The 20,000-nt window shown below is 34.7% G+C and overlaps 1 protein-coding gene across 1 annotated transcript in view; it reads left to right on the forward strand.

Annotated features, from left to right (window-relative positions):
• The window catches only part of LOC132127277 (bone morphogenetic protein receptor type-1B-like), a 77,386-nt gene that overhangs the window by 44,985 nt on the left and 12,401 nt on the right, over positions 1-20,000 (forward strand). The gene's annotated exons all lie outside the window — the stretch shown is intronic.

Raw genomic sequence — 20,000 nt, forward strand, 5'->3', positions numbered from 1 at the left:
TTTTAGTGCTTAAATGCTTTGCATTAATATTCTGGATTAGGTTTTAATTTAATAATTTTTGTTTTCATTTACATTTTTATCATTAAAGTTATATTAAAATTATTTTTGGCAATCTTATGTGCTTATAATTTTATTTTCGTTTTTCTTTTTTTTTCAAATATTTATATTTTGCTTTTATTTAGTTTTATTAATTTTAGTACATGCTTACAGTATTTTAATATTTATTTATTAATGTTATGTTTCATAGTATTTCAGTATTAATTATGTTTTTCAAATTTTTATTTTCCTTGCTTTCAGCTTTATTTCAGTTGTCTAAACTTATATACAGGCTCTTATTTCTATACAGTGAGAGTATCTGTGACATCACTGTGATATTTGCATACTGACTGATGATTGGTCATGTCTTCTGTGCAAACTGTAATGAAGCAGAGATCAGTTTGTTCCTCACTTTCCGCGCTGACGCCGCGATCATTCGCTTGCTTTAGCGAAAGTATAACATGCCTAACGTTTTCGACTCGTACATTACACGTCACGCCCTGATGTCACGTGTTATTACGGGATCTTTAGGCCGGTGTTCTGAAATATTCGGTTTCTGAGATTTTCGGAGTCGTTGGGCGGAGCATACGTGAATATTCATGAGTTTTCCATTTTCGCGTTAAAGCGACTCAGAAAATATTCGTACGTTTTCACCGGATCACAAAAACTGTTCAACAAGGTTGGTTAATTACGTTTCAGCTTCGAATTCGTTTGTAATTTAATATATCTGCTACAAATCAGCAGAGTTTGATACTTGCACTTCTGCCTGTTATTTTTTTCCTAGTTTGCAGAAGCTCTTCTAATGGGCAAACTTACATTTTCTTGTGTTATATATGAGGCCTCTATTGCACACATAGCCTACATGAAGACATGGGTAAACCTTCTCAGAATTAACTTTTGGTTTTTTATCTGATGAAGGGGATGGTGGATGATGACCAACAGAATGTGTACTTTAGTGTAATAGTTAAACAAATCATATGCAAAATAAAAAATTGTATAGCCTACTATTTGATAAAAATGTTGTTTTATTTGACCAGTTTTACTCCATTTTGTTCCTGAAATCCACACTTTTGAAATCAAGATAATCAAAGGTAATCAAACCAAGCACAACCTAACAAAACAAGGTTCATGGATAAAGGGTTTTGGCAAAAAGATCATGTTGGTGGATATTCTACTAATATTAAAAGCATTTTTCTGCAGTGGTCCCATTGATTTGGAAGCATGTTTCTTCTCCCAACATTTAGACTGATTTATTTGAGTTTGTTCATGGTGTTTAAATCTCTGTTTGCCATTTGTTGTTCATATAGGAATTTACTTTAATAATGTATTTAATAATTTACTTACAACAGCAATCTTATAACGTGCTTGCTTGTGTTGATCAGTAGGCCTATGCCTAAACACATATACAAGTAAACCCTTGTGTAGCTTTCACCAGTTTTTTTTTAAACATGTAATTTATATTTATGCAGGTATGTAGTAAATGTCATTTATGAAATGCCTTCACCACATCTGTTAATAACACTTTTAACACAGAAGTCTTTATTCAGCAATAGCAATCTACTTTTATCTTTGAAATGAAAATATACAAATATACTCATTTAGCCATTTGTTATTAAACTACAAAACATTTTAATTTTTATACGTTTGTAGAAAATAAGCAAAATATTGTTAAAGTACTGCAAGGTTGTGGATTTCAAAACTTGACCAATACACATTTGAGTCAAAATGATTTTCAAGTGCGCCACAATGCAGTATATGATTAAATACAAAAATAAAGTTAATAAAGACATTTTTACATTTATTTTAATTATATAGTGCATTTTTATCTACTGAAATTTCTTTTTTTTTGAGCGCCGCGTCAGGCACGATTCTGGTGTGTAAAGACCAGGCGGGAAGGAAGTCAACCGGAAGTTGAAGTCGGCCGCGTGCCGCCATCTTGTAGCAGAACTTCACTTGCGTTAGCATCCCATTGACTCCCATTCATTTTGGCGTCACTTTGACAGCGAATAACTTTACATCTGAGGCGTTTAAAGACTCCATTTGTCCATTATTTGTTTCTAAAGATACACGACAATGTATAAGGGGCTCCATTACCTTCTATGTTACATTATGGCCCCGTAGAAACAGTTTTTGTAAAAATAGGCTAACGATTGCATCATAACCACTCGACTCTCTGTCGCACAGTAGAGAAATTACCGTACAGACAGGAGGAGAAGCTCGCAGGCAATCAGGGAGACGTCAAGAGAGAAGCCCATAGATACAAGCCCTGGCGTTACATTTTAAAATACTATACAAAATAATTAATCCGAATACTTACTCACGCCAAAGAACTCCCCGCTCAAGCTCGCCGTCTCTGCAAGATTAACGATGGCAGTTTGCACGCACAGCTACTAGAAGATTTACATCTGTCAGACAGGTTGCTGATGTCATCAAGCTTAGTTTGAGTCTGCAGCCTTATGGGTTGTGTGGGAAAGCACGCACATATCCCGGGTAATCACTGGCAGTGTGAAAGAGCAAAATCTAGCGACCCGGGAACAATTGCCGGAACACTTTACCCGTGTATTTGCCGGAATGGCAGTGTGAAAGGGGCTTAATTAAAGCCTGAGTGCTGTGAGTGTTAGAGGAGTGTGAGTGTTGTATGGGATATTGCTTTTATTAAATTTCAAACAGCAACAATATGGTCAATTGGTTCTGTTAATCAGAAGGAACAATAGTTTTAGCTCATCTGATATGAATTTACAGCCTCTGTTTGCTCCATCATACAGGCTTCATTTTCTCTACTCCAATCTAATGGTTTAACTAAATGTTCATAATCATGAAGAATGTCAGGTCAATTCATAATTTTGTTTAAAAGAAATTCTATGTCTGTTTTCTTTTTTCGTCTCTCCATTTTATTGCATTAACTAAATTCTAACAATCATAAAGGATATTGGTTGAATTCCATAAAAAAATCAACAATTTAATCATTTAATTTTCTTTCTTTTTTTCTTTTTCTTTCTTTTTTTAACATTAACTAATTTCTAATAATCATAAATTGAAAAATGTCTTAATTATTGTAATAATATAGTCCTGTGCAAAGTTTTTTTTTTTTTTTAGAAATGCTGTGTGTTTTTATTTTTCAGGGTTCTGTTTATGATTTAATAAATATTAATAATAAAAATGTTTGTAATCAAAATAATGTGAACAATTAAATCCATAATTTAAAACTGAAATCTGAACAATTGCTTTTATTTTCATGTAAACAAAGTGCTGCACAACAGAGGTTTACTGTTCAAATTAAAGCACAGGTGACAAATTATCATTCTTTCAAAAATCATGTTTTAATACCTGTAATAATAATATTATAATTAAGAAGTATGTTTTACTGTGCAATAGTAATATATTTCTGTCACAATTTCTTAAAGTTAGACCGAACTTTTATTTTGGCAGGTTTTAGTGAAGAGATTAACATAGCAGTCTTTTTGCCATTCAGTCTATATCACCATTCCTTTGAGTGTACAGCCATACTTTTGATTTATTCATCCATATTTTATGCCAAATTCTGTTTTAATTACTGGATTCTACCCTATATAGTTTATTATTATTATTATTCACTAGACTTAACCTCATGGTATTTATGCAGAGACAGTAGCTACTTTTTCACTCGGATATTGAGTTTGTTAAGTTAGTGCTTAGGTTTGAAACGGCATCTTTTGGATTACAAGCTCAGGTATTTACCTGCTAATTTGCTACAAGCTTGTGTGTGTTAGAACGCAAACACAGCTGAGCAAAGCAGACTCAACACAGCCAGCACATCTGTGCCAGGCGTTATGAGCCTTGTTTGCTGTAATATATATTTTACTGACCACAAATGTTTGAGCAGTAGTATAATTATGCATCAAAAATTCATAAGCATGAGTGTTAACGGTTTAATACTCAGATATTGTCTTTTTTAGGTTCCTTTAGCTGTTTTAGACACTAAATCTTGGTATGATGCATGAACATGTAAGATGTTCATAGAAGTTTGCTTCCACAGTCGTTGCGGTAACAAATCAATTCCCACATTGTTTTTCTCTTCTAAACTTTTTCTAAACAGTTTATGGTTCTTGTTGAACGCCTCGCTGTGGCACATTGGCATCAGCGCTTTATTTAACCTCTCTGTAAACCTCTTTCTCAGGAGGTTTTTATTCCTCCTTACCCAGCGTCCCCCGCATGGTTCTTGCTGTGACGGTTTCTTAGCCCTCTTGAGAAGTTTTGTTTTGCCTTACCCAGCATTCCCGGTGACTTCAAAGCCTTTGTGATTGTTTCATGCTCTGTGGCGGCCCATTGTGCTGGCTTTGCATATTAATGAGGATCTTCTTTCTCTCGCTCACCAATGGCTCACGGTTGGGATGCTGGGAGCGTGAAAGCAGGACACCATGAGACCTGAAGAAACTCTCAAGAAGCAGAACAATTAGAATTTCAGCATCTGTTTTTAGTGAGGTAAGCTTAAATGCTATAGAGTTTGGCATATATCATTTGCATGTCTTTTTTTGCATCTATGTTTGCATCTGTAGATTCCAAATACAATGCGATCTTTAAAGGCCATTTTATGAAAATGAGTTTGTTTCTCCACTTCAGCAGCACTTGCATGTACCAAACTTAGCAGTATTATCCATATCTATCTTCTAAAGGATTTTACTGAGGGGTTTGTTGATATCATTTGCCAGTTTTATTATTGCACTCTCTTTGCGTCTGTAGATTTAAGTAACAATATTAATCTGTAAAGGCCATTTTCTAAAAAAAAAAGTTTTTTTATCCACTTCAGCAGCACTTACATTCACCAAAATGTAGAGTTTTATTCTTTTATATATTCTGAAGGATTTTACTGTTAGGTTTGTTGACAAATCATTCACCTCAGTTTATCACATTATTTATTTGCATCCATAGATTTCATTTACAACACTTATTTTTCAAGGCCGTTTTCTAAAAAAGAGTTTCTTTCTTCACTTCAGCTGAACTTACATACACCAAAATTTACAGTTTTATTTATATCAATATTTTGAAGGATTTTACTGAGGGATTTGTTCATATATCATTCACCTGGTTTTGTTTTTGCTTTTTGTTTTATTTCGGTTATGTATTTTAAGGGCTGTTTTCTCTAAATTAATTAATTTCTTCACTTTAGCAGCACTTACATACACCAAAACTTACAGTTTTATTCCTTTCTATATTATGAAGGTTTTTACTGAGGGGTTTATTCACATATGTGTAGTTTGCCTGGTTTTATACAGCTTTATATTCCTAAAAATATATCAATTTTTTTTTGATGATGAAAAGAGATATAAAAAATTCTCTCTTTAAAAAAATATAATTCTAATGTTGACATAATCAAACAAGAATGTTGAACTTGGCTTGATCTAATATTCATATACATTTTCTGGAAATGTGTGCAAATTAGTGCATGTTTAATTAGATAATGCCTCGTTTGCATATTTAAAATTTCAGAATACTTGTAATACAAAAACATTTGTAGCTTTTGTTATCATCTGTGGTAGTATTCAAGTTTCTAGATCTTTATTGTCATATCTACTGTTAAAATGAAATTCTTTGTTGATTCCTCTCAAGAATGACAGGGTAGAAACGGACAAACATAACTTACAAGAACGATACGAAATAGGTAAAAAAAAAAAGAATATACGGTATAATATAATTATTAATAATAATAACATAAATAATCCAAGTTAGCCGTTATGCTTTCTCCAATAGTAAGTAAATCAGACCCTCTCATCTCTCTACAGTAAGACAATCTCTGATTGAACAGGCTGAATTTACCCTGATGATGCAGGTGCAAGTGGCAGTGGGTTTTTGGCTATTTATTGGTTACATCTATGTTTATATCTATTAGTTTTTTTTCTGGCGTGTCTTTCCTTAAAGTGTTTTTTCTATTATGGATGTTTGAAAAGTACCTTTCATGCAGTGTGTGAAGTGAATGAAAACATACATTTTTATATCTGAAAGTGCACCGTGTATAAAGTTATTGTCTCTCAAAAGAAAAAGATTAATCTCTGAATCATTTAAACTTATCGTTTTTCAAACGAATCCCAAGGCTTTTCATGTTGATGTAAGCAAGAAACATTAGCATATTGACCGTCCACTTGTTAAACACGCAGACCTGGGAAAACTTGATTTTCGCGTTGGTCTGAATGAAAATGCAAATTCATTTTTTGCAACTAGGTGCCGCTTTTGAACAGCTTTAAAAATAGCTGTTTCCCTGGTAACTGTACACAAAGCAGCACTGCGCTCACAAACGCTCCTTTTCAGGCATTACAGGCGAGATTAAATTAAAATGAGACCAGTCACCACAGATTAGCGTCACGCAAAGGAGGAGTTTGGACGAATGTATCATTGAGCAAATTTTGGGAGTCGTTGAGCAAGTAAGGTAAACATAAATGCATATTATAAGACAATGAAAGTGTTTTTTGACCTTGCATGCATTTGAACCTGTTATTGGGGACTCCCAAAACTAAAATACTAACCTTTTATAACCCGTAATAGGGGCACTTTAAAAATAGTTCGAGATTAGATTAAACCTCTAAATAAGTCAGGTTACACGATAATCAAATGTTTGTAATGTTGTGTCTGAGATGGCTGTTGTAAGTGCAGTTCAGGAGGTGTTGAGAGCTAAAGGATGGTCTGGAGATGCCGATGGTCTGATGGCATCGGGTGCTGCAATCCGATGGGGTTTTCCACCTGCGTGCAGCTGTTGGCTCGTAGGAAGTGGAATGTCTTTCCCAGAATCCGTGACCGAACTCTCAACGACCGCTCAAGACGGAGAAAAAAAAAGCGCGGCAGGAAATCTCCTGTTGAAATTTCACAGTGGCAGGGGTCAGAGTCGCTGTCAGGCGAAACATCGCTCACGATCGCATTCCATCAGCCGCTATTGTAATTCGAGAGTCCGTGCCATCACGACCACTTGTGCCCGCTTCCTTTGTTCCTCACTTGAGTCGTGAATTTTGCGGTTGTCTCACAGATTTTCCAGCTACATGTGAGCGACAGAGTCGTCTGGCCGTAAATCCACACAGACGTAGAACCTCTTGCCTTTTCTCATGTCTGCGAGGGAATGCTAACTGCAGCTTTGGTATCTTTTGCCCAAGGGTTTGTTGGTTTATTATAGTTCCAACAATAATAAAATCATTCAAAAGGATAGTTCACCCAAAAATAATGATTTACCTTCGCGCCACTCCAAATCTGTATGACTCTCTGTATTTTGTAAAGCACAAAAGAGACATTTAACAGAACTTTCACACTATTTTATTTCAAGTAGTGAAAGCAGGCCAAGCACAAGGGAGCTTAGAAACAATCCATATAACTTGTGTGCTTTATTTCAAGTCTTCTAACGCATATGAAGCCATTTAAATGTGGTCATTCGACACATCTGTGGTGCCTTTGCATACATGTACATTACAAATCAAAAGTTTTTTTTGTTTTGTTTTGTTTTTTACAGAATTTTTAAACTGCACAGATGCATTCAATTGATCAAAAGTAACAGTAAAGCCATTTATACTGCTACAAAAGATTTCTCTTTCAAATAAATGCAGTTCTTTTGAACTTTCTATTCATCTGTGAATCCTGACAAAAAATAAAATGCATCACGGTTTCCACTAAAATATTGCGCAGCACAACTGTGTTCAACACTGATAATAATCAGAAATGTTTCTCGAGCAGTAAATCATCAAATTATTCATGATTTCTGAAGATCATGTGACACTGAAGACTGGAGGAATGATGCTGAAAATACAGCGGAGCATCACAGAAATAAATTAGATTTTACTCTAGATTCATAAATTAAATACTTATATTAATATTTTCAATTGTATTAATATTTTCGATCAAATAAATTCCACAGACGTCTTTCAGAAATCGTAAAAAAAATTACCGACCCCAAACATCGTGTCAGAAACACCCACCTTCTATATAAATTTTAACAATATTTCACTATTTTTAGTGTCCTTGAGCAGACTTTTTGAACAGTAATGTACACTTGCATTTATTTTTCCAAAGCAACTTACAACTGAGGCTAGACAAAGAGGTGAAGTCTCTATAAACAAAGCAATGTTTCATACTTTTATGGTGCTTTTTGTCATTTTTGGTGCTCAACAGCATTTCACTGAATGGAAAAGAACATCCTGGTCAGATTTGCCTTTCAGGTTCCAAACAAGTAAGAGTCTTAAGAGTTTGAAATGACAAAGCAATGACAGAACGTTAATTTTTGAGGGAAAGTTGTTATTTAAAGTGTATTTTAGGTTGTTATTCAACTGAAAGACTTGTTTTCAAAAGTGCATAACGTTTGATAATTATTAGTTTTTGAAGCTTTCGAATTAATTTTTGGAGCTTGAATGGTGACAAGACTCCAGGTTCTTGGTTAGGTCTCATGTGTTTCTTGCTTCGCTCTCCTCTGCAGTGATTTTTGCCGTCAGAAAGAAATGATCCTCGTGTTTCTGGCGGTGGAATCAGAGCGTGCATCCCCTCGCATTGCCCCGGACGCCCCATTTTTCATCAGCGGGCCTCACGCTGGGCGTTTGATGGAGCTCGCAGCGAGTGTGTGAGCGGGCCTGACCTACTCACAGCTTCCCGAGATCTCGCCCCGATCGCTTGTAATCACAGCAAACAAGCACTGACAGCACCAATGCTGCGGTCACATCACTGCCGCCCCACTGAACTCCCAGCAGCCCACTCTGTTGTTCCTGCTCTCACTTTCTCTGTGTTTAGCCCATCCACAAACACACACACACACACACACACTCCCACCTTCACAGCGTCACAGCTGGAGAAAGAGGAAAGTGTGGAGCGTCGGAGGGAATGTGGGGTTATTGATCTCATCTTTGAGTTATGAAATTTTTTTTTTTATGAACGAAACAAACACTCTTTTTTTTTTTACGTTGACTTGCAATAATTATCTTTTTTTTTTAAACGACGTTCATTCATTCTGCTCATTTCTCATTTGAATCTCTGTGCTCTTGATGTAATCTCAGTAATGGCACTAACTCGCCCCTAATCGGCTTAAGTTGTATGTGTCTGTGAGTGTTTGGGTGAGATTAGGGCGATGGGGGCGTGTCGTGGCCCGAGGTGAGTCCCGCCATCACCTGACGTGTGAATGCCTTTTATCATGCGCTCTTTCTGCTCTTGTGTGTTTTTACTGCTGCTTTGTGTTCTTTATCCCACCCATAATGAGCTGTCAGTCTGGTACCCTACAAGAGAAAGGAGGAAATGCTTAATCGACCCGCCAGGAACTAGTTCTTACAGCACATTGAGTGAGAATACATGGTGTGTCATTTGCTTTCATGTTTTTGATGTCTCTCTACAACTACATGGAGATTTTCTTCCCACCATAAACTATTATGTTATGTTTAGTTGCAGTTTAAAATGTTGTCAAACATAAGTATATTATCACTAGTATCAGAGCTCATAATGATTCAATCAAATCTAGTAGCACTGTAAGTTCAGAATTTAAAAAAACATAATAGCTACTGCATAGAAACATGGTAAAAATGGTTAAAATACCGGTTTAAAAGTACACCTTGGCAGCTGCATCGCAACACAGTATCATCAGTTGCATCCTAAATCGCAAACTTATTCTTACGTGTCACTGTAAATCACAAAAAAATGTGCATTAAATACCCAAATGATGCACTTAAATAAGTGTGAAATGTCGGACACTTGATGCACAAAATACATTATAACATAACAATCTTATGTAATTCATGCATTAGATGGATGAGGACCCTAGCAACACCCCAGCAATCGCAACACCTTGTTTTTCATGGGCAAACAGCTGATTTTGTTTATGAAACATACCAATTTAAGCCATTGTAGTTGGTTTGTATTTGTGACCGGTTTAGCCGTTTTTTTTTGGTTAGCAACACCCTGCCAGCCACCGATAACACCCTATCATTGATGTGCTGAGTTTTGCACAAGCAAGGACCACTCACATTTGCTTTATGACATGAAAAAGACTATAAAAATCAGTTCAAACTTAATTTAAACTACTATTGCATTCGTCTATTTGTTGCTGGTTTGTCTGTGTGTTGGTTAGCAAGCACCCATAACACCCTTTTGTTAATTTGGTGAACATTGTGTGGAAAACACCACTCACATTTTCTTTATGCAGAGAGAGAAGGTGTAACTTTTATTCTCACTGTAGTATTGTTGCCGCCGCTGCCATGTCGTGGAGACACCGTGTGTTTCTAAATAGGTGACTGTTGGCAGAATGAGTTTGAAGTGAATGAACAAGGTCTAATTTTGAGCTACATGCAAAAGAAGTGATAAATATCAGTTTGGGTATGATTTGAGGTTTTCACAAAAATGAGTTAATTAACCCCTCTTTTAGCGATCCCAATGCTCCAAATAGTAAAAAAACATCTAAAATGATCTGTATTTGTTACATTTTTTTTTGAGAGAGAGAGAGGAGTACCTTTTTCTCCACTCTATATATAAAATATAAAAAATAAAAAAAAACACTCTATTCTTGCAAAGCACAGCATTATCGCTTTTGCGAATTCTCGACGAATCCCAACCAGTGAAATGTGATTTTGTAAACAAAACGATCGCACTGAATTACATTTGCAAAGCTCTTCAAAAGTGTGCAATCTCCTTATAAAGTTCATAATTGCCAAATATGTCTTGGCGACATACATTAGTAATATGCATTGCTACAAATTTCCTTTGGACAACTTTAAAGGCTACTTTCTCAATATCTTGGAATTTGTTTTATTTAAAATTTTTTGCTCCCTCAGATTCCAGATCGTAGTTGTGTCTTGGCCAAATATTATCTGATCCTAACAAACCATGCATCATCGGAAAGCTTATTTATTAAGCTTTCAGACGATTTCCATAAATTGACCCTTATGAGTGGTTCTGTGCTCCAGGGTCACATCAGACCCCTCTAAATTACTGTTGTTGGTTTGTGAGGGCAGCAGGAGTGGTCACATGTCTCTGAGTTCACAGACGGCCCACCGAGCGCTGGAGGCTGTTTTTGGGGGCTACTGGCCTCCTTTCAGTGGACGGCCCTCCCCTGTGCGTGAGGAGGGTCCGCTGGGGTCCCGGCTGAGCCGCAGAGATCAACTGCTGCTTTTATTGTCTCTCCACAAGGTGTCCAGAGTGAAGGGGCCATCCCAATCTCAGCGAGAGAGTAACACCCTCTTTCTCTGTGTCCGTCGCAGGCCGGCCGTCAGTGTGAGTAACTGTGGAGCGAGCGGCGTGCGTGTGTTTCCATGCTCGAGTCTCAGGGATGGAGCTACAGGTTCAGAGGACATCGCTGCTGTTTCTGCTGGGTTCGCTATGGCTGCGCTCGTCCACTCAAGGTGAGTATCAGCATTCACTGCCATCTCCGTCTGCTGTTTTGTGCATGTTCAGTTCTGATGGCAGGGTTTAACTGCTGTCTGTTTGTGTCTGATCCCCCCAATGCTGCACGTCATGTTTAGAATATTTCTCGGACGGGCGCCAGATGCATTTGCCAAATATGCATGGGGGAGAAGTATAAAATACATTGTGTTTAAAATATGCACGGGTCGTTGACGCACAACTTGACCGTGGAGTTTGTTTTCAGTCATGCCCAAGATTTTACAGTAGGTTGCCGTTTACATGCGTGTGTGTATTTTAGGACACTGGAAAGTTTCTAATCTCTTGTTAAATGCTGCTGCAGTGACAAATGAACTTAAAAGAATTAATGACATTACGATGATGAATTATCATGAATGAGAATCCGAAAAATGTTGATTTGGGTAATAGTTTCAGGGAGTTTGTCACACTCAAGTGATGTCACTTTCATGTATTGTGAACGTTTCATGATAAGAATACATTTTGGTCTTTATCAACTTTTATTACAATTTTAAGATCATTTCAGCATCCACTTAAGCTCCTGTTTAATATGTGTATAGATTATCGATGCAAAAATGTGTCAATGGAGTTTATTCTTATGTATTTATTTATTTTTTAATAAATAAATACAGATAGAGATAATGAGTAAATGTAAGGAAAAGTGTGTTTTAGGTTACTGGAACCTAAAATGTTCCTGTTAAATGTTCCTTCGGTGACAAATGAACTATTAAAAGTGCAAATAAGTTGTCCGTCAATAAATCTCATAATGAATCATAAATTATAATAATAAAATTCTGTTTTAGGTCATGGTTTTAGTGAGGTTTTCACACTGCAAAACATCAACTTTACTGTGAATGTTTTTGCATTCATAACCTTTTCAGCTCATATTTAATATGCATGGGTACAGTTGCTGAAAAATGTGTCAGCTGTTTTATCTAATAGTTTAGTCTCGTTGCAGGACATGTCACTTGATGTAGAATAAACTAAACGTAATTCAACATCTGAATGCTGCTTTTCTAGTGCATGTGTTTAAATCATTTTGCTGTAAAATTGCTTATGGAGAGGCTAGTTGTGCTTTAACATGTATGAAGTGGAAAAACCTGCATGCATCAGAGTCTGACGTCTGTTGGGTTTTTGCTGGACGGTGATCTACTGTCACACACTTGTTAAACACACAGTTGGGCGTCAGGCTGTAAAATCAATTCCACTATCAGCACACACACACACAGACAAATACAGATGAACAAACACCCGCACATGCGCTCGCCCTCACCTAAAATAATTGAAACCCCTGTGTGTCACATTGAGGGTCAGAAATATCCCGCAGTTGGTGCACGCTCACATGGATTTACTGTTTCAGCTGCCTTCATGTGTGTTGGTCGTTGTGCATTTGTCTGTATTGATTATGACTTCCTTACTTTTATATTGCATTTTAGCAGTCGCTTTAAGCAATCTGATGTAGAGCCAACAATATTTGTAATACCAGGTTTATCTGACAATGTTATTGCAGTCGACATTATCATTCTGGTTAAGACTGTTTGTCTTTGCAATCTTTAATTAAAATATAAAAACAGTCAGTTTCAGCTAATTCACTGTCCATCAGTCCCACATCAATCAAACCTAGGTTTCCACTCAGAAAGGTCAGGTTATTGAAGGAAACTTTGTTTTTGTACATGCATTCACCTGCTGCTCTTCAGACGTGCTTTGAGGGAATTTTTAGAAACACATTTCTGTTTCTAAACGGCTCAGTGCTAGATGATTGAGCCGTTGTTGTGGCTCACGTCTTTGTGTTTAAGAGTCGTCTGCGGTTGTGCATTCCTGATTGTTTCTGTGAATCGTGTGGAGAAACAGCGTTCGTGTTGAAAGTCTCTCATGCTCGGCGGAGTGATAAGAGGCAGAGCTGGTGCCTTCAGTGTTTTATGGCACTGTCAAGGTCAGCGTGGAGATACACAGACTCCAACACATCTGTGCTTATGAGGGACCTTCATCTCATCTGCTCTTCCTTGAGAAGTCTGATAACTGTCTGAGTGTGTTACAGAGGTTTCTTGAAGAAAGGAGAATCATGCAACTTTACCATCTCATATTGTTGATTACACCAGTTTTACTTCATGCTCAATATTTATAGTGGATGATAATGTTTAAAAGACATTTTTGTCTTTAATGTCAAATTTAAATGTAAGAATGACTTTCATTTCAGCTCATATTTAATACATGCATGGGTAGGTAATGCAAAATTTGTAATGTTGTTTTAACCAAAACCAAGATTCGAAGTTAAAATGTTCATGCATGTGTAAGGAAAAGCGTGTTTTAGGTCACTGGAAAGTTTCTAATCACCCTTTAAATGCTCCTTCGGTGGCAAATGAACTAAGTGCAAATAATAGTTTGTCAATTAATATAATGCATAAGCATTAATAATGTTTTAGGAAGTTTGGAAAATATTTCAGCTTCATGCTGAATATATATTGTGGATGATTCATATCAAAAATACTTATTTATTTGTCTCCATAAACTGTTAATTAAAATGAAAAAAAAAAAATAACTTTTAGAGTCTATACCAGGATATATGAAAGTGAAAAAAGTGAAAGTGAAGTGAAAGTGAAAGAAAATATATTTAATAAATGCATGGGTGGTCGCTGCAAAATGTGTTCATGGAGCTTGTTTTTTAACCAACATTAAGATTTAGGTTAAAATATTCATGCATGTGTAAAGAAAAGTATATTTTAGATAACTGGAAGGTTATAAATCCTCCTTATAAATGAACTTATAAAAGTACAAATAAGTACTCAGTCATGAATAATAATTATTAAAGAATCTGACAAATGCATTGCCTGAAGTAATTTAAGGGACTTTGTCATAGTGCAACATATTTCAGCTTAATGCTGAATAATTATATTATGGATGATTCTTATTAAAGGGTTAAAATTTAAAAATTATATTTAAAAAAATATTTAAAATGAAGAATGCATAACGTGTCCATGGAGATTTTAGGTTAAAATTGACATGCTTTTGTAAGGAAAAGTATATTTAAGATAACTAGAAATCACCCTTTATATGCTCATAAATGTCAACTTCATGTTGAATATTTACTGTGGAAGATGCGTTTATTGATATTTTGTTCTCATAAACCTAAAAAAACAATACTTTTCAATTAACTATTAATAAAATATAAAAAGAGCATTTTCAGCTCATATTTAATATGTGCATGGGTAGTTTAGAATATGCATGGAGAAAGCTCATCAACACCAAGAGTTTAAGTTAAAATGCACATGATGCATGCATGCATTACTAATTACGATGATGAATAACAATCCTAAAGGAATTAGGAACAATGCTGTTCTAGAGCTGTTTAAGAGCTGAACGCTGCTGTTCCGGTGCATTTGTTTAAACAGTGTCGGTGTTAAATGGTAAAGATGTTCTCAGCTCTGGTCTGGTTTTCTGAGCAGGTGCTGCTGATCTCAGATGAAAGCATGAGTCAAGGACAGACTGGAGTGGGAGAGAAGTGCTGACCTTCAGCGCTCCTCCGCACATGATTCATGAGGAGTTCCTCCCGTCCTCGACGCTCCTCCAGCGCGTGGGCCGTTCTCTAGTTTCTCTGAAATTCCCACACGGTCGTCTGAAACGAGGAGCAGACACACAGAGAGAGAAGACTGAGACTGAGAGCTTGTTTTGAAACCTTTCAGGGTAGATGCACTTCTCATGTTAAATCTGTGCCAAACTTGATTTTCAAAGACCCATTTTGACTAAGCATGTGTCTTTCACAGAGAAGTGGAATCCCAGAATGCACTGCAATGAGGTCAGTTTAAAAAAAACAAGAATGCATATAATATAACGGACAAGCAAAGATTGGTTTTAAATAGAGATGTTTCATTGGGGATCAGTATCAATAGAAATAGTTAAGTGTAATTAATAAGCATTTAAAATAATAATAAATTCTTTACTAAATTAATTTTCTACTTTTAATATTTGTATTAAATATGCACATATTTTTGTAATGAATTATATTCATGTTTGTTTGTCAATAAAATAAAATAAAATCATGATAAAAAGCATAAAATAGTGTTTAAATACAAATAAAATGATTTCTGGACCAAAAAAAAGTGTAATAAATGAAATGATAAAAACTATATTGTCATAATTAAAATATGAGCTCACTAAAAATGACAAAATTACAAAAATTTTAATAACTAAATTAAAATGAAGATAGAAAATATAAAAATAAAAACTTGTTCCGAATATAATTAAAAGCTATAAAAATATATTATCTCCATGAAATTAAGATTACACATACTTCATGCTCTGTACAGATGTTGTTTAATTCTCAAATGAAAGGGACGATGCAACATTCAAATACAAGTAAATGTAATTTTCATTGGCAATCCATTTGCATTTCTGTGCTATTAGTGATATATTTATAAAAAACTCTTTTTGTGTCTCTTTGACCTATTTCATCTCAAGCTCACCTTGTGCTCAGTCATTCCTGATGGGTTGATTTTGAGCTTTCGTCTCAGTCTCTGATCTCTGTCGTGTCTCTCGTTCACTGCAGGTGTTTTCAAGGTTACTGAGTTCTGGCCAAATATGACTCTCTTACAGTTCTCAGGAACACAAGCTTCATTTACAGGAACCGGTCGTGCCCTCTTATCGCTTTGTTTGTGTTACCTTTTCTTTGACACTTAATCATGTTTTTAAAAATGGTGCTTTGTGCCTTTAAGACCATCTTTCTTTATCGCTACATTGTTTGTTCAAAGAAATGTATGCTTTCATTAATCAAGCGCGCATTCAGTTGATCAAAAGTAAAGACATTTATAATAATTTATAATATGATAAATGCTGTTCTTTTGAATGTTCGATTCATCTGTGAATCCTAAAAAATAAAATCCATCACAGTTTCCATAAAAAATATTGTGCAGCACGACTGTTTTCAACATAATAATATAATAATCAGAAATGTTTCTTGAGCAGTAAATCATCATATTATTCTGATTTCTGAAGATCATGTGACACTGAAGACTGGAGGAATGATGCTGAAAATACAGCGGAGCATCACAGAAATAAATTACACTTTAACACAGATTCACTCAGAAAACAGATATTTTACATTAGAATAATATTTAGCTGTTTTACAGTATTTTTAATCAAATAAAGTACTAATAATTGACCTGTAGATGAAGTTTGAGTTCTGAAAGTAACAAAAATGTTGCATCATATGATGGCTGTAAATTAATAATGATAAATCAGATGAACAGAAGAAGCTGGTGTTTGCTTTAGTCACATTCGTCTCGTTCAGCACACGAGCAGCCGGCGTCTCGTTAGACCAGCTTCCGTAATGAATCCGTCCAAGTCCCGGCTTCCTGACAGGATACAGATCAGATTCCTGCAAACACAACCCCTGTGTGGCCTGCACCTGTGGCCCCGGGCCCCGGGGACCCGAGCTCTCGTCCTCAAACAGACTCAGAAGACCGACGCTGATCTGTCCGTGAGATTGAGTTCAGCAGCCGCTTCCATTAGGATGACAGGCATCTGTGATTAAAATCACTATTCAAAAACGTAAACACAACAGATAAATGGTATTATTTGAACACTGACTAATTTATTATAATAGATTGTAGTACTTTATATATAAATACATATTAATACATAATCTACATCATAATTAAATCATTAAATAATGAATATTAAAATATAAATGTAATAAATTGATATGAAAATATGCCAATTATATAATTATGTATATAGTTATGTATACATAACAATAATAGGATTTGAATAATAATTAAATGTTTATATATATATATATATATATATATATATATATATATACAGAGAGAGAAAATAGTCATTTTTTTAATTCTGTTATATATATGTGTGTGTGTGTGTATATATATACATTGTTTGAATAAGTATAATATAATTGTATTAATACATTTTTTTTTATATAATAAAATTAATATAAATGTATAAATATAACAATGATGTATTAAATATATTTATGAATAATGCATTATGTAATATTATATAGTAAATATTAAAATATAAATATAGTTTATGCTAAAATTATGTTTTTAGAAATTTATTTGCAGTCATTTATAATAAAATAAATCATTTGTTTGAGTTTATTTTGAATTGCAGTGTATTTTAGTTTTGCATCTTTAATTTTATTTGCAGTTGCCGTTATTTAATCTCAGTTGAAATTCTAGAGGTACTTTGATGATGAAATGTCTTCTCTCCTAATAAGTACTGATTTATTGATTTCCTAAAGAGGGAACATATTGATTGTGATTGATCAGATTTGATCTGTTTGATTCTGACCAGTCAAAAACAGACCAATAGCGTGAATTGAAGGCGGGGCTATTAGTTTGACTGACCAATGACAGACAGGGAAATGTTTGCGTGACAAACTTATACTTATGATGGCTGTAATTGTAAGGCTGTCTGTGTGTGTGTGTGTGTGTGTGTGTGTGTAATAATAGCCGCTTGTATTGACGTCGCACACGCTCAGATGACAGAGCGCAGACAGCTGCAGACCCTGGCACTTCATGAAACACACACACACACACACACACACACACACACACAGGTGTGGTTATCCGGGTCCCTGTGACCCTGTGTGTGTGGGATAGACGGGCTCCGGCTCAAGTCACCTTTATTTATATAGCGCTTTAAACAAAATACATTGCGTCAAAGCAACTGAACAACATTCATTAGGAAAACAGTGTCAATAATGAAAAATGATAGTTAAAGGTTGGATTCAGTGATGTCATCTCTGTTCAGTTCAGTTTTGTGAATGTGTTATCGTTCAATTCAGATATTTAAAAAATTTTAATTTGTGTTTTAATTACTTTAGGATCAAGTGAAATTAAATGTTGCCTTTGCAACTAGCAATTAACTTTATAATTAAAGTTTGTCATCATAAATTTTACTTTTTTCAATTAATGTAAATGTTATTTAAAATAACTTTAAATAAACCTTAAAAAAAACGTGTTGTGAACACATTATTCTATTAAGAGTTACAGTGTAAAAGTAAAAAATAATTAATTAGTAAATAATGAAATCTTTTGAGAGAGATTATTTATTTATTTGTTCGTTTATTTATTCAATTAATTCCAAAAAGGCAAGCTTTCTTTATAGCTTCTTTTGATTGGCATGTATGTCTTTAAATATTTTCATTCATATTCTTTCAGTTTACGCTATTTTAGTACATCAAAACAAAATGAAACATTAGATTTTATATATATACTGTACGTGTATATATATATATATATGCACATATTTATATTTTCTATAATTAGTTTAGATGTTAAAAGTATTGTATATGTATCTTGTTGCAGGTGTGTATTTTTTATTTTTATTTTAAAATGAAATTGACTATATGATTCCATATTTCTATAATATAAATGGATTTGATCTGTGTTATAGCCAGTTCTTGTCCTGGTTGACTGTAATTAGTTCTGGAGTCGTTTGACATCGGTTCAAACGAATGAATCGTCTTTCCGTCTGAAAAGCACATCAGTTTTGCCAGCCTTTGTTTCATGTGATGGTTTGATTCGTTCGACCAGGGCTTGATGTGAGGCCCTGTAAAGGTCAAAGGTCAAAGCAGAAGCACAGTCCAGATTTGTGGATCGTGGAGTTACTTGTCATTTGATTATTGAACATTAGATGTGTTGAGATATTTCTGCTGTGTTTGGATCTCAGAGAGAGCTGTGTGGTGATGGATGAAGTGTGTGTGTGTGTGTGTGTGTGTGAATGTGTGTGTGAGAGAGAGTTTCAGGTTTCTGTGTGACCTTGCTGATCTCCAGTGTTTGTTGCTTTAGTGTGATGGACTAAAGTGTTTCTGAATGTTCAGTCGTGTGTGTGTGTGTGTGTGTGTGTGTGAGAGTGATTAACATCAGTGGTTCTGCTGTTCTGTGTCTCAGTGAAGCTGAAGTTATGTTCATGTAAGGAGGTTTATACTGAGCTCGAGCTGTTTAATAATGATCATCTCGACTCAGGGGAGTGTATTTATCTCAGGACAGTTTGTTTTTCTATTTTAATGTGTTTATACGCTTGATAAATTATTGTACATCCATATAGTCACAGCACTTGTATTTGGTGCAGAACAACAGTTGCATAAAACAAGAAGAAATATATATAAAGTGTCATTGTTGTGCCTGAAAAAAAAAAAAAATAATGTTAGAAATATAGATAAAAAAGGTAAGTTTAGGTAAAAAATAAAAATTATATTTTTAATAAAATGTATAAATATATCTTAATTATATGTTTAATAAAATATAAATATATTTTATTTTAAATATGGTTAATAAAATTTAAATATATAAATATATCTATATTTTTACTAAAAAGGTCAAATAATAATGTATTGAAAAATAATAAATCATAATAATATACTGCATAAATAAGGTGATAAAATAACAATTATAAGAGCAGCAGTAAATTAAAGCAAAAAACTCAGTTAATAATAAACATTTATTATAAATGAATAAAAGAAAGAAAAAAATACCCGCTTAAAGTGATAACTAACAAGAGCAGCAATGAATTTGATATTAAATGAAAAACTCAATTAGAATATTAAAATAATAAGAATAAGAGCAGAGTTTTATTTTCATCTTAATACTGAAACAGTGACCTTTCAT

This window comes from Carassius carassius, chromosome 45 (genome assembly GCF_963082965.1).
Source record: "Carassius carassius chromosome 45, fCarCar2.1, whole genome shotgun sequence".
In the NCBI taxonomy this organism is placed as follows: Eukaryota; Metazoa; Chordata; class Actinopteri; order Cypriniformes; family Cyprinidae; genus Carassius; species Carassius carassius.